A 14912-nucleotide genomic window follows, 5' to 3' on the forward strand; every position below is an offset into this window, starting at 1 on the left:
CTCATTTAAGGTAACTCTTAAAAAGGGGGAAAAAATTATATACAAGCCACAAAAAGAGGGAAAAAAAGAACAGGAAAAAAGGGGAGGCATACAAAAAATATTGCCACAGAACAGATGAAAATTGTAGCCAAATAAAATACCATGAAATAAAAAATAAACAAATGCCTCTATGAAACAAAAATTTAATGTAAATATACAAGCGCTCAAATAAAATTAAGTGAGGCAATAGAAAGAGATGACTTATGCATCAGCAAGGTCGTTAAACAGATGAGAAAAATAAAACCATCAGAAGAATGAATATCAACACGAACGACAGCCCAAAGAGACTAAATATTGCTGAAAACAAAGTAAGGATCACAAATGACACAAGTAAGAAAAAAAAGTCAGAATAAAAGGTAAACAACTGAGTTAAAAGAGATCATAGCAAAAATAAATTTTTTCAAATAATTATAGCAAAATGATGTGCATGAACATTATAAAATGTAAATCAAGCATATACATAACTGGTATCTCCAAACAGCATAATCAAGACAATGGAATAGGATTAAATCCATAAATTTTTCCCTGTGTAGGGAAAAATTCTCAAAGAAATACTTTACGACCAAGTATTTTATATCTAATAAAAGAGGTGTTTGAGTATAATGACAGCTGACAAACATCTTTGAGCATTCAAGAACCCAAAGAATTTGATTCCCTGCCTCCCCTTTAACCTGGAAGAAACCAGTACATTAGCTTCAGCAAATCAAGAAATGAATGAAAAAACTCTAGCTAAAATAACTAATAGTAGTACTAAATTCACAGTACAGTGAATTCTAAGACCAAAACAAATATAGATAGTATGGTTACAGGAGGATGGAATGGATATGTTATATATACCACATCTTTTTTATCCATTCATCTGTAGATAGACACTTGGGTTGCTTCCATAATTTGGCTATTGCAAATAATGCTGCAATAAACATAGGACTGCATAAAATCCTTTCAAATTAGCATTTTAATATTTTTGGGTAAATACCAAGTAGTGTGATTACTGGATCGTGTGATAGTTCTATCTTTAATTTATTGAGGAAACTCCCTACTGTTTTTGACAGTGGCTGCACCAGTTTGCATTTCCATCAACAGCACAAGAGGGCTCCTTTTTCTCCACATCCCCACCAACATTCGTTGTTTCTTGTGTTTTTTATTTTAGCCATGCTGACAGGTCTAAGATAATATCTCATTGTAGTTTTGATTTCTGTTTCCCTGACAATAAGTAATGCTGAGCATCTTTTCATGTGTCTATTGTGGTGTATAATATACAATGGAATATTATTCAGCCATAGAAAAATTGAAATCTTGCCATTTGCAACAGCATAGATAGATCGAGAGAGCATAATGCTAAGCAAAATAAGTCAGTCAGAGAAAGACAAACACCGTATGATTCACTCAGGTGGAATTTAAGAAACAAAACAAATGAACAAACAAACAAACAAAAAAGGGAAACAAACCAAAAAACAGACTCTTAACTACAGAGGAAAAAAACTGGTTTTTACCAAAAGGGAGATGGATGGGGGATGGATGAAACAGATGAAGGGGATTAAGAGTACACTTATCTTGATGAGCACTGAGTAATATATAGAATTGTTGAATCACCATATTGTACATCTTAAACTAATGTAACAATGTATGCTAACTGTGCCGAAATAAAAATAGTAAATACATAAATAAATACCTCTTAAGAAAAAGAACTGGATATGTTATAAGCCCTAACACTTAGCAATGTATAATTAACAAAAGTTGAGAGAGCAAGGGGACAAGAAAGTTGGCAGCAGTATACTTCTGCTGATTTCCTCATCTCATAGAGGCAGGGGCAACAGATACCAATGGTGACCTACGTAAATCTTGCCCTGATTTTTTTGTTGGTAGAGCCAGGAGGCTTTCCCCAACTCTAGGGAATGATCCTTGATCAGTCTAAGCCAGCCTTGGTAAATCGATTTCCCACAAAGTAAATGGTTTTAGCATGAACATGTGATTCAACTCTGGCCAATGAGACATGAGAGGATATTTGTTTCCTTCCTCTTACGAAGAAACCTAAGAATGTGTTCTGGGTGCCTAGCTGTGCAAGTCACATCTTACTGTCTGGATTCTTTCTCATTGTCTGAGACTTGATCATCCTCCCAGGAGTTTTAGTTGCGAAATATGAGTGCGCAAGTAAGATCAAGATCTAGAAGAAGGGGAGATGAAAAAGAATCTTCTAAGCTGGATGAACTCCTGTTGCTCAGCAACAAGGTGAAAAAAAACATCACAACAAGAGGAGCCAACAACTGAGAATCCAGATTTTGAGCCTGGACAAGAGAGAGAAGAAGGAGAACCAAGAACCTGAACTGGAAAGTGAAAGTCAGAAAATGGGTCTGGGAAAGACCGGATGAGCATGGAGATGGCCCTGATGTGAAAGGGAAGACTCCACCCTAACCCAGCACTTGCTAAAATTCCAGAAGCAGGTGATGGACAGTCGTCAATTAAAAAGAAGACAAAGCTGAAGCCACATATGTTTTATTATATTGACAATTTGGCTTAAATCCTCTCAATAAAGCTACACAGTTTGCTCAGAAAAAAATATATGTATAAGAAAACAAAACAGCACTTATGTAGCTCTTGCCACAGCAATATAGCAAATGTATCCCTATAAATGCAACCAAGAAGAGATAAGTATGAAGATAAAAGCCTACCTTCTGAGGATTGCAAAGTGAAAGGGACATAAAAAGCTGGGCCCTGATGACACTGTTGAGACACTAGGACTATCCTACTTCTTGAGTTCTTATTACTGAGACATCATATGTCTTCATTGGTTAAGCAGCCACCAGATGAGTTTGTAGTGACTTCCTGATGAAAATATTCTATTCCTCATATATTTGAGGTCAAAGGTACCACTTAAACCAAGTGTTAGAATTATATGTATATTCAAATGTAAAGAGATATTAATGAAGAATACAATATCATCAAGTTTGGGGTGGGAGTAGTAGGAAGAAGTGGACGTTTCCAAGTTCCCCAGTGCTACAGTGTTCTATGTAAAGATACAGCTATAAGGATAACTGCTAAAACAAAAATACAAATCTCCCAAATTACCAAAAAATACACATACCACACAAAGCAGAAATACAGTTCATGTTGTGAATTTAACAACAACAAAGGTATGGTGACAAAACTAAAACCAACCACTCATTCCATAAATACACATGGTCTAAACATACCTATTAAAAGGCTCTTAGACTGAATCTCAAAAGCAAAATCCAACTATCTGCTGCAATCCAACATCTTAAATTCAGTAACTCAGGGAGGCTGAAAATAAAAGGAAGGGCAAAGGCAAAAATAGCAAACAAACAAACAACAACAAATACCAGATGAGTTTGAATGCAGAGTAAAATGCATTAAATGAAAAAGGACTGGAGCACCTGAGTGGCTCCTCTGACTCTGGCTCAGGTCACGATCTCACAGTTCATAAGTTTGAACCCTGCAGCAGGCTTTTGGCTGTCAGCACAGAGCCCGCTTCAGATGCTTTGTCCCCCTCTCTCTCTGCCCCTCTCCCGCTCCTTCTCATCCTCAAATAAATAAAACTTAAAAAAAAAGACTGCTTATGATATTAAAGGGTACAAGCCAAAATGGTGATTAGTTGTTATGAATATCTAAGTACCCAAAAACATAGCATCACTATCCATTAAAAAAACCTACAGGGGCGCCTGGGTGGCGCAGTCGGTTAAGCGTCCGACTTCAGCCAGGTCACGATCTCGCGGTCCGGGAGTTCGAGCCCCGCGTCGGGCTCTGGGCTGATGGCTCAGAGCCTGGAGCCTGTTTCCGATTCTGTGTCTCCCTCTCTCTCTGCCCCTCCCCCGTTCATGCTCTGTCTCTCTCTGTCCCAAAAATAAATAAACGTTGAAAAAAAAAAAAAAACCTACAGAAAATACAAGTTTTAATCTCAAAAATAAAATCTCAGCAATATGAAACTTTAATTCGTTTTTTTCCAGTATATAGCAAAAACAATCACACATAACAAATATACAAAATATACAAAGTATAAATATACAGAATATACAAAATATAAATAAAACAAGGTATTCCTAAGTAATACACTCTGAAAATAGAGAATATACCTTCTTTCCAAGATTCACTAGTAAATTCACTATTTGGGAACAAAGAATACTTCAGCAAGTTCCAAAACTGGAGAAGGAATGTATACATCTGTGATCATAACACAACAAAACTTAAAAATAACAAAACTAGGAAACAAAAAATCTCTACCATCAGGATATTTTTAAAGTTCTGTTAACTTTTGCATCAAAGAAGAAAGAAATCAAAACTGAAAATGCAGGATATCTAAAAGATAATGATAAAGAAAAGTAATATATAGATTTAACTATATAGAAAGACAAGATGACTATTATGTAGGGGATATGGCTAAAAATACCAACAAACAAGGAAGAATGAAAGATATGATTTAAGCACTCAATTCAAGTTAAAAAAAAAAAAGAAATGGATGACAAAAGGAAGAAATTAATAATGGTGCTGGGAAAACTGGGACAGCCCACATGCAAAAAATTAAACTGGACTACTTTCTTACACCATACACAAAAATAAACTAAAAATGGATTAAAGACCTAGATATGAGACCTGAAACCATAACATTCCTAGAAAAAAACATAGGCAGTAAATTTTTTGACATTGGCTATAGAAACATTTTTCTAGATATGTCTCCTCTGACAAGGGAAACAGAAGCAAAATTGAACTATTGGCCCACAGGGGCACCTGGGTGGTGCAGTCGGGTAAGCATCCAACTCTTGACCTCAGCTCAGGTCATGGTCTCACAGTTTGAGTTCAAGCCCTGCATCGGGCTCTTTACTGATGTTGCAGAGCCTGCTTGGGATTCTCTCTCTACTTCTCTTTGACCCTCCCCTACTTGTGTTCTCTCTCTCTTTCTCAAAATAAATAAACTTAAAACAATAATAAAAAATAAAAAAAAATAATAAATAAAAAAACTGTCGGCCCACAGCAAAATAAAAAGCTTTTGCACAGTGAAGGAAACCATGTGCAAAACAAACTCAACATAAAACACAAATAATCCAATTAAAAATGGGCAGAAGACCTGAATAGACATTATTGCAAAGAATACACACAGGTGGCCCACAGACACATGAAAAAATGTTCAACATCGTTCATCATCAGGGAAATGCAAATTAAAACCACAACAAGAGATCACTTTGTACCTGTCACAATGGCTAAAATCAAAAACACAAGAAATACCAAGTCCTGGTGAGGATGTGGGAAAAAAGGAACTCTTGTGCACTGCTGGTGGAAATGCAAATTGGCATAGCCACTGTGAAAAACAGTACAGAGGTTCCTAAAAATTAAAAATAAAATTACCGTATGATCCACTAATTCCACTACTGGCTATTCACCCAAAGGGAACAAAAACACTAAGTTGAAAAGATATATGCACCCATATGTTTATTGCAGCATTATTTACAATAGCCAAGATATGGAAGCAATCCAAGTATCCACCAATCAATGAATGGATAAGGAAGATGTGGTATATATTTGCAATGAAATATTACTCAGCCATAGAAAAGAATGAAATGTTGCCATTTGCAACAACATGGACGTACCTAGAAGGTATAATGCTAATTGAAGTCAGAGAAGGACAAACTAAATACCAAGACAAAGACATATATCATAAAATACCAATACCATATGATTCACTCATATATGGAATTCAAAAAAAAACAAAACAAAAAAAGAGACAAAAAAATCAAACCCTTAAATACAAAAAACAAACTGATCACTGCCAGAGGTAGGGGGTGGAGGGGTAAAATAGATAAAGGGGGTTAAGAGCACACTTATTTTGATCAACATCAAGAAATGTATGGCATTTTTTTTAATGTTTATTTTTAAAAGACAGAGAGAGACAGTGGGTGAACAGGGGAAGGGCAGAGAGAGAGGGAGACACAGAATCTGAAGCAGGCTCCAGGCTCCGAGCTGTCAGCACAGAGCCTGATGTAAGGCTCGAACCCACAAACCGTGAGTGAGAACATGACCCAAGCAGAAGCTGGATGCTTAACTGACTTAATCAGGTGCCCCAAATGTTGCTGAACACTGTATTATACACTTGAAAATAATATAACACTGAGTGATAATTACACTTGAATAAAAATATTAAATTAAAAAATAAAATAGAAATTAATAGAAATAGATTTGAAATTAATGAGTTAGAAAAACAGAACATACAAGAACTAAGAAGTAAATCAAAGGGCTATTTCTTAGATGGAAAGAGAAGAGAAATAGAAAAGAAAACCTTAAGCTTGCCTAATTTCTTTTTTTTTTTTAACGTTTATTCATTTTTGAGACAGAGAGAGACAGAGCATGAACGGGGGAGGGGCAGAGAGAGAGGGAGACACAGAATCTGAAGTAGGCTCCAGGCTCTGAGCCATCAGCCCAGAGCCCGACGGAGGGCTCGAACTCACAGACGGCGAGATGGTGACCTGAGCTGAAGTCGGACGCTTAACCGACTGAGCCACCCAGGCGCCCCTTGCCTAATTTCTTTAGAAGGAAAGAAATAAAGGGGGAGAAAATCACAGAAAAAGAAGAAATTAGAAGAATGCTAAAACACCCTTTTGCACATTCATTGTTAGTAAATTTGAGAACTATGATGAAATGGATTATTTTCTAAGAAATCTCACCCCCGATGAAATCGAAAATTTAACAGATCAATGTCCACAAAAAAGTAGGACAAATTGTCATTTATTCCCACCAAGATAGTTCAGCACTCAGTTGGTTTCACAAGGGAAATCTTGCCACATCCTTCAAAAACAGATAACCCCACTGCCAAAATGTTTTAGAGCATAGGAAAAAAGAAAGCCTCAAAATAACCTTTATGAAGATATAAACCCCAATATAGATAGACAGCACACAGAAACATGCAACCAAGAAAATTAAATGACCATCTCCACAGATTATGAAATAAAACTTTTGATAACATTCAACATCTTTTTGACAAAATTTTTTTTACCATATACTATACTAAGAATAAATGCATTCTCTCTTAGCATAAAACATCCTTCTTGTATCTCAAAACCCATCATATTTTACCTAATAAAAACACTATTAGTATTCCTATTAAAGTCAAGTTGAAGAATGTCCACTATGACCACCATGAATTCTCTGGTAATATTAGACAATAAAAACAGGGGTAAAATTTAAAAGGATATGGTAAAATTATCATTATTTTCAGACAATATGATTATTTACCTGGACAACACAAGAGAATCCGCTGAGAAACTATAATCAATAAGAGAATACATTAAAGTGGATGAATATAAACACAGTGACATTGCTACTGTATATGAATACAAACAACACTCCTAGTGGATATAAAGGATCAGTAGATTATATTTAAAATGGCACACAAGGGGCACCTGGATGGCTCAGTCAGTTGAACATCTGACTTCGGCTCAGTAATGACCTCATGGTTTGTGAGTTCGATACCCACGTCAAGCTCTCTTGTCAGCATGGGGCTCTGTTTTGGATTCTCTGTTCCCCCCGCCCCCCGCCACTCTCTCTGCCCCTCCCATGCTCAGGTGCATGCCCTCTCTTTTTCTCTCTCTCTCAAAAATAAATAAACATTAAAAAAATAGCAACCAAAGGTTATAAAATAGCTAAAAAATGTATAACAAGAAATATGTATAGTTATAGATGAAGAAAACTCTTAAGTGTTACTGAAGGACACACAAGAATTTAACAAATGAGAAGATGAAACATGTTCAAAAATAAGAAAATTATGCATATTAAATATGTCAGTTCTCCCTAAATTTTTATATATAAACTTAACATAATCACACACACACACACACACACACACACATACACACACACTTGCACTGTCTCAAACTGGACAAATTGATTCTGAAGTTCACAAGAAAAATAAGCAAGAATAATCAGGAATATTCTGAAAAAGAATACAAATGACCAAGGATTAGCATTGCAAAATATTAAAACATGTTGCAAAGCTGTAATATTTAATATTATGAGTTACTGATTTGTGAACAGACAAAAAGATCAATGATAAACAGAGTAGAGGGTCCATAAACAGATCCAAATACAGTTAGAAATTTTAAATGTGATAAGTGAATTTGAATCCCATGGGGATAAAATGAACTATTCAACAAGTGGTATGAAAACAATAAACTTCATAGCTAAGTGGGAAAAAAAAATAAGTTGGATCTCTATACCATACCTTACACCAAAATAAATCCCAGATAGATCAAATATTTAAATGTGAAAACTCTTAAAATATTATAAGAAAATTAGAAGATTTTTAAAAATATTTTCATAGTGGTGACAGATTTTCTGGTTATATCACAGAACTCAATCCATAGAAGACTGATAAATTTGACTCATATAAATAGAAATAAAAAATTCTCCATAGCAAAAAAACAAAAAATGTCAAAAGACAAATTACTAAGAAACTAAGAAAAATATTTACAAATAATAAAATATTGGGCTAACTTCATAAATGCATTAAGAACTCTCACAAATCAGTAAGAAAGGACCAATAATGCTTTAAAAAGAGAGATAAAAGATATCAACAGACATTTCATAGAAAATACAAATGACTCTTAAACTTAGGAACAGATGCTCTCAACATCACTCATGATAGAAATGCAAATTAAAACAGGGTACCATTTCCGTCCATCAGACTGCTAAAGATCATAAGGTTTGGTACATACTGTGGTGACAAAGGAAAGGGCAAGTAGATATCGCTATTGGGAGTCTACAGTTTCTATGGAGAGCAGTCTATAGACATGCATGTTCTTTTTAATACAAAAATTCATCTTCTAGAAATTTTCCTACATGTATAATCAGACAAATTGATCTACATACAAAGATTTTCACTATTACATTGTTTGTAACAGCAAACGTGTGAAAAAGCCTAAATGCCCTCTGTAGCCTATGGTAGACTAAGTAATTTATGGTACAGCCGTAAGGTAGAACATGAAGCTGTTAAAAATGAAGTGCTGTCTATGAACAACTATTGAACAGCCTCCAAGATGAAATGCCAGAAGAACAAAATAAGTTGCAGAACAAAATGTATAGTAACCTACCTTTTTTTTTATTATTTTGATCATTATTTATTTATTTTTTAATATGAAATTTATTGTCAAATTGGTTTCCATACAACACCCAGTGCTCATCCCAACAGGTGCCCTCCTCAATGCCCATTACCCATCCTCCCCTCCCTCCAATCCCTCATCAACCCTCAGTTTATTCTCAGTTTTTAAGAGTCTCTTATGGTTTGGCTCTCTCCCTCTCTTTTTGTTTTTCCTTCCCCTCTCCCATGGTCTTCTGTGAAGTTTCTCAGGATCCACATAAGAGTGAAAACATATGGTATCTGTCTTTCTCTGTATGGCTTATTTCACTTAGCATAACACTCTCCAGTTCCATCCACGTTGCTACAAAGGGCCATATTTCATTCTTTCTCATTGCCACGTAGTACTCCATTGTGTATATAAACCACAATTTCTTTATCCATTCATCAGTTGATGGACATTTAGGCTCTTTCCATAGCTTGGCTATTGTTGAAAGTGCTGCTATAAACATTGGGGTACAAGGGCCCCTATGCATCACAATCCTGTATCCCTTGGGTAAATTCCTACTACACACACAAAAAGAATATGCTTTCTCTTGAAGAATACATAAGACACTGACAACAGGAGATGCCTCTGAGAACAGGAGGTACCTCGGCGGAGCGAGAAATCCAGTGACTTAGTTCAAGGAGGAAGAGGGAAAATTACATTTTACTATATACCCTTTTTGAGTGATATCTCACTTACACATACGACCTCAAAATTATAAAGATTGTAAAAGCTTTTTGATACACTTTCTTTTATCTGACTCATGTATCTTCTCAAATTCTCAACAAATATGCATGCCCTTAGTGTTTATTCTTCCAAAGAGGGTGTCGCCTTTGTGGGTATTCTTGTTTTGTTCCAGGGGACAGGCTGGATAAATTGCACCTTTAAAGGCATCAGTGTTTCAATTTTCAGTGTGATTATGATCTCCAAAAGAAAAAAAAAAAAAGACAACACTGGCTCTTTTTTAAAAGTCCTTTAGGGGCGCCTGGGTGGCGCAGTCGGTTAAGCGTCCGACTTCAGCCAGGTCACGATCTCGCGGTCCGTGAGTTCGAGCCCCGCGTCGGGCTCTGGGCTGATGGCTCAGAGCCTGGAGCCTATTTCCGATTCTGTGTCTCCCTCTCTCTCTGACCCTCCCCCGTTCATGCTCTGTCTCTCTCTGTCCCAAAAATAAATAAACGTTAAAAAAAAAAATTAAAAGTCCTTTAAATCATTTCTGTTCTTAAGCAAATCTGTTGTCAAACATCAAAAGGGTTTTTTTCCTACCTTTACATCCAAAGATAAACTGTTTTTCAAAATCACTTATTGTGTTTCTAAAAACAAACCAAAAATCAAGATTCCCAAAGTTTTGTGGGATACAGCTATATCAGGATATGAAGGGAATGTCTCCTTCAAACAAAAGAAAAGAAAGATTTTATTCACATTTTACTTGAATCTCTTTCTTCTTGAGAACTGCTATGCCAAGTTTCAACCTGAAAATATGTGCCTGTAATGAATGTGCTGACAGACCTTTACCTAGAGAAATGTGAATCTAATGCAATAATTCTTAGCCAGGTGTGTTATTTTATTCATTATTTTAAAGTCTACACAAGCATTTCTTAAGGAAATTTACACCCTTAGTAATGCCAATTCAGTGATATAAAAGTGTACTCAGGTCATGAGGTCTTAGACATTACAGGCTACAAAAGTACGCTTTTCAGCTAGGTAGATCTGACTTTATTAAGATGTAAAGAAGTGTATTTATTAAAGTCTCAATAAACCACAGAAGTATTTAAAGCACATCATCAAGGAAAGGACAAAAAGTTCAGAAAAGTTCACATATTTCAGTCCTGTCTACTTCTCAGACTCCCTTCCTCTTAGGAACATTTTCTGTTTCCAGCTGTTTTTTCCAGTGGGAGGAACCCAAGCTGCAATCCCAGCTTTGGCTATTTTGTGATGCTCAAAATTTTAAGATACCATGCTAACGGTAGACATAGTGCATCACCTACTAAAATAGACGTCCTGTGATGGGTTTCATTGTTTTTGTCCAACAATTATTTTAGAAATAAGACTTTTGTATTACAAGACTAGATCTTCTGTGCCACTACCTCCACTTTCTTAAAAATAATAGAAAGGTCTCATCAAGGTGGGGTGCCTGGGTGGCTCAATCAGTTCAGTGTCCAACCTTGGCTCAGGTCTTGGTCTCAGGGTCATGAGTTCAAGACCCATGTTCATCTGGGTATGGAGCCTACTTTAAAAAACAAAGAAAGAAAGAAAAGAAAGAAATGCCTTGTCAAGGTGTTGTGGGTTTTTCACTCCAACCACCCTTTCCCCCAACTGCAACCCTAACTTAGCATTTTATTGGAATTGCTTCAATATGGTATTTGAGCTGCTTCCTAACTAGCAAGGCACTGTAGTGCTCATACCAAAGCTATCTGCTCAAATTATGTTGTTCCCTGCTTAGAGCCCTCAAAGTGTTTCCCATCTTGCTCAGAGTAAGAGCTTCCATCCACAGGGTGGCCCACAAGGCCCCTGCTGCATACAGACCTCATCGCCACTATTCCCTCCCTCTGCTCCAGTCACTCTGGCCTCCATGCTGACAACCAATGTTCCCACCTCAAAACCTCTGTACTAACTATTCCCTCTGCCTGTACACTCTCACCTGGAGGGAACAGAGTGCATCCAAGGCTTTGCTCAAAATTCACTTCTCCATGAATCTTTCCTTGACAACTCTATTCAAACTTGCAATGACCTCCCCCCTAATTCTAGCAGTCCTTTTCCTCCTTCCTTGCTTTATTTTTCTGCATAGAACATGTCACTTCCAAACATAATATAAAATTCACTTATCCATTTAGCTTATTGTGCATATTTCTGCCTTGAATGAAAACTCCATGAGGGTGGGAGTTGCCATGCGTTTTGTTCACTGCTGCTTCCTGTGTCCCTAGAGCACTGACAACACGTAGTGGCCACGGCTGCTGCGTCCAACCAGGCTGCGTACCACATGACCCCTGAAGCCACTAGTCTGATAGTCTTGGCGGGGTGCAGTGGTGCCTTGCCAGTGGAGGCACTTGGCATTTGCTAACTACCTGCTCTGTGATCTGTAATACAGCAGCTTCACAAATGGTCTCAGGCTTCCACGAAGCTTTACTTTTGCCTTGTTGCTTTCATGGTTTCATTTTATTACACAGCAAGCTGGTGTTGGATACTGCATAGAAAGACAACTACCTGACTCCATAAAGACAGAAATCTTCATCTATTTCTCCTAAATCTGTAAGAATTCCTTTAAACCATGAGATCTGATAGGATCTATTTTTCTGCCAGACCCCTGAAAAACATATTCATGAATTGTTATTCTAGTTAAAATTTAGTTGTGAAAATAGCTCTTCAAAGAGATTCTACAGGCAAATGAAATGATAATTAGGAAAGAATTTTAAATGCTAAACATTCATATATTACATAAATATGAACCAAGGAAAAGTTGGCAAGAATTTTTTTTTTCCCAATTTTTGGAGATGAGTTGCAGATTGTTCACATGATTCTTCATTCATCCCAAGCACTAGAATTACTTGGAAGAATGTTCTTTTAAATATAATCCATTACAACAAACCTCAAATTGATAGGTTCCTTATTACAGCTGCCAAACCTTAGCTAGGCCATTTGTTTTTCTTTTGTTTTGCATAATTCAGATGGATTTGACAATACAATGGTTAGTACTGTAGTGAACCTACATATCCTCAGAAAGGATTTCTTCTTGGTGAGTTAAGAGCTGAATAGGATTACAAGTACCACTTTATTCTATAGCTCTTACAATTTACAATGGAACATAAGAAATATTTAAAGAAGAGAGTTATGTCTACCCCTTAGATATATTTGCACATGCTTTTCACACACACACACACACACTTTAGTTTGTATGTACTGTAAATCATATGCTTCTATACTCCTAATAATATAATATCCTGTACTCCTAATAGTTCCAGCCACCAAAATGCTGAATGTAATGCAGAAATTCAGAATAAGTATTTGTTGACCAGTGTATCATCGGTTGACAAAAAGATTTAAGATTATCAACAACAGGTAAGGGAACTACGCTAAAGTATATTAAGTTTTTAAAATTATACTTTTTATTTTGAGATAACTGTAGATTCACTTGCAGTTGCAAGAAAGATATAGAGAGATCCCATGTACCCTTTACCCATTTCCTCCCAATGTAACATCTTACAAAACTATGGTACAATGTCAGAACCAGAATACTGCCACTGATACAGTTAAGATACAGAACATTTCTATCAACACAAGCAACCCTCTTGTTGCTCTTTTACAGCTATATCCACAGTCTCACCACTACCACCTCTTCCTTCAATCCTAACAACTACTACTATCTTCCCCATTTCTATTACTTGTCATTTTAAGAATGCTATATAAATAAAATAGTACGTATGTAACTTTAGGGTTGCTTTTTTTCATCTAGGTCATTGCCTGTATTAATGGTCTGTTCCTTTTTATTGTTGAGTAGTATTCCACTGCATGGATATACCACAATTTGTTCGACCATTCACCCCTTAGAAGATAGCTCGGTTGTTTCCAGTTTGGGGCTATTACATGTACAAGTGCTATGAACATTAGTGTGCAGGCTTTTGTATGAACATAAATCTTCATTTCTCTGGGATGTATACCCAGGAATGCAATGCTAGATTGCCTGGTAGTTGCATGTTTAGTTTTTTAAAGAAATTATCAAACTCTTTTCCAGAATGGCTGTAGCATTTTACATTCTCACCAACAATGTATGGGTGATCCAGTTTCTCTACATCCTTGCCAGCAGTTACTGTGGTAATTACTTATTGTAGCCATTATGATAGGTGTAAAGTGCTGTCCCATTGTGGTTTTGGTTTGCATTTCCCTAATGGACAATGATGCACGTCTTTCCAGGTGCTTATTTTCTATCTGTATATCCTATCCAGTAAAATGTTTCTTCTTGCCTTTTATCCAAGTTCAAACTGTACTGCTTCCTTCCTAACTGTTAAGTTTTGAGAGTTTATATATTCTAGAGACTAGTCCTTTGTCAACTAGGTGATTTGCAAACATTTTCTCTCAATCTATATTTTGTCTTTTCATCCCCTTAACAGGGTCTTCCACAGAGCAAAAATTTTAAAGTTTGATTTAGTCCAATTTGTCACTTTTCCTTCTTAAGGATCATGCTCTTAGTGTCAAGTCTAAGAACTCTTTGCCTAGACCTAGATGCTGAAGACTTTCCTTGTCTTTTTCTAAAAGTTTTATAGTTTGACACTTTACATTTAAGCCCATGATCCATTTTGAGTTAATTTTCACATAATGTGTGAGACTTAAGTCAAGATTCATATGTTACTGATGGTGTCCAAATACTCTAGCACCATTTGTTGGAAAGGCTATCTTTCCTTCATTGGATCACTTTGGCACCTTTGTGGAAAATTAGCTGGACACATTTACATGGATCTATTTCTAAGACCTGCTCTGCTTGACTGATCTATGTATCTATCCCTCCATCAATACCACAGAGTCTTGATTGCTCTACAATAAAGCATGAAATCAAATAGACGAGTTCTTCACACTTTATTCTGATCCTTGGGAAAAAATATTCAGTTTTTCACCATTAAATAAAATGTTAGGTGTAGGTTTCTTGTGGATGTTCTTTATCAAATTGAGTAAGCCCCCTTCTATTCCTATCATCCTGAGAGTTTTAATCATGAATGAGTACTGAATTTTCTCAAATGCTCTTACTGCATCAATTGATAGAATCAT

At 36.3% G+C, this 14912-nt stretch overlaps 1 protein-coding gene and 1 pseudogene across 2 annotated transcripts in view; one reads left to right on the plus strand and one right to left on the minus strand.

Annotated features, from left to right (window-relative positions):
- CPQ (carboxypeptidase Q) overlaps window positions 1–14912 on the minus strand; it is a 549973-nt gene that overhangs the window by 510096 nt on the left and 24965 nt on the right. The window lies entirely within an intron of this gene.
- Window positions 1426–2557, plus strand: LOC123586629 (annotated as a pseudogene).

Source organism: Leopardus geoffroyi, chromosome C3 (genome assembly GCF_018350155.1).
Source record: "Leopardus geoffroyi isolate Oge1 chromosome C3, O.geoffroyi_Oge1_pat1.0, whole genome shotgun sequence".
Lineage (NCBI taxonomy): Eukaryota > Metazoa > Chordata > Mammalia > Carnivora > Felidae > Leopardus > Leopardus geoffroyi.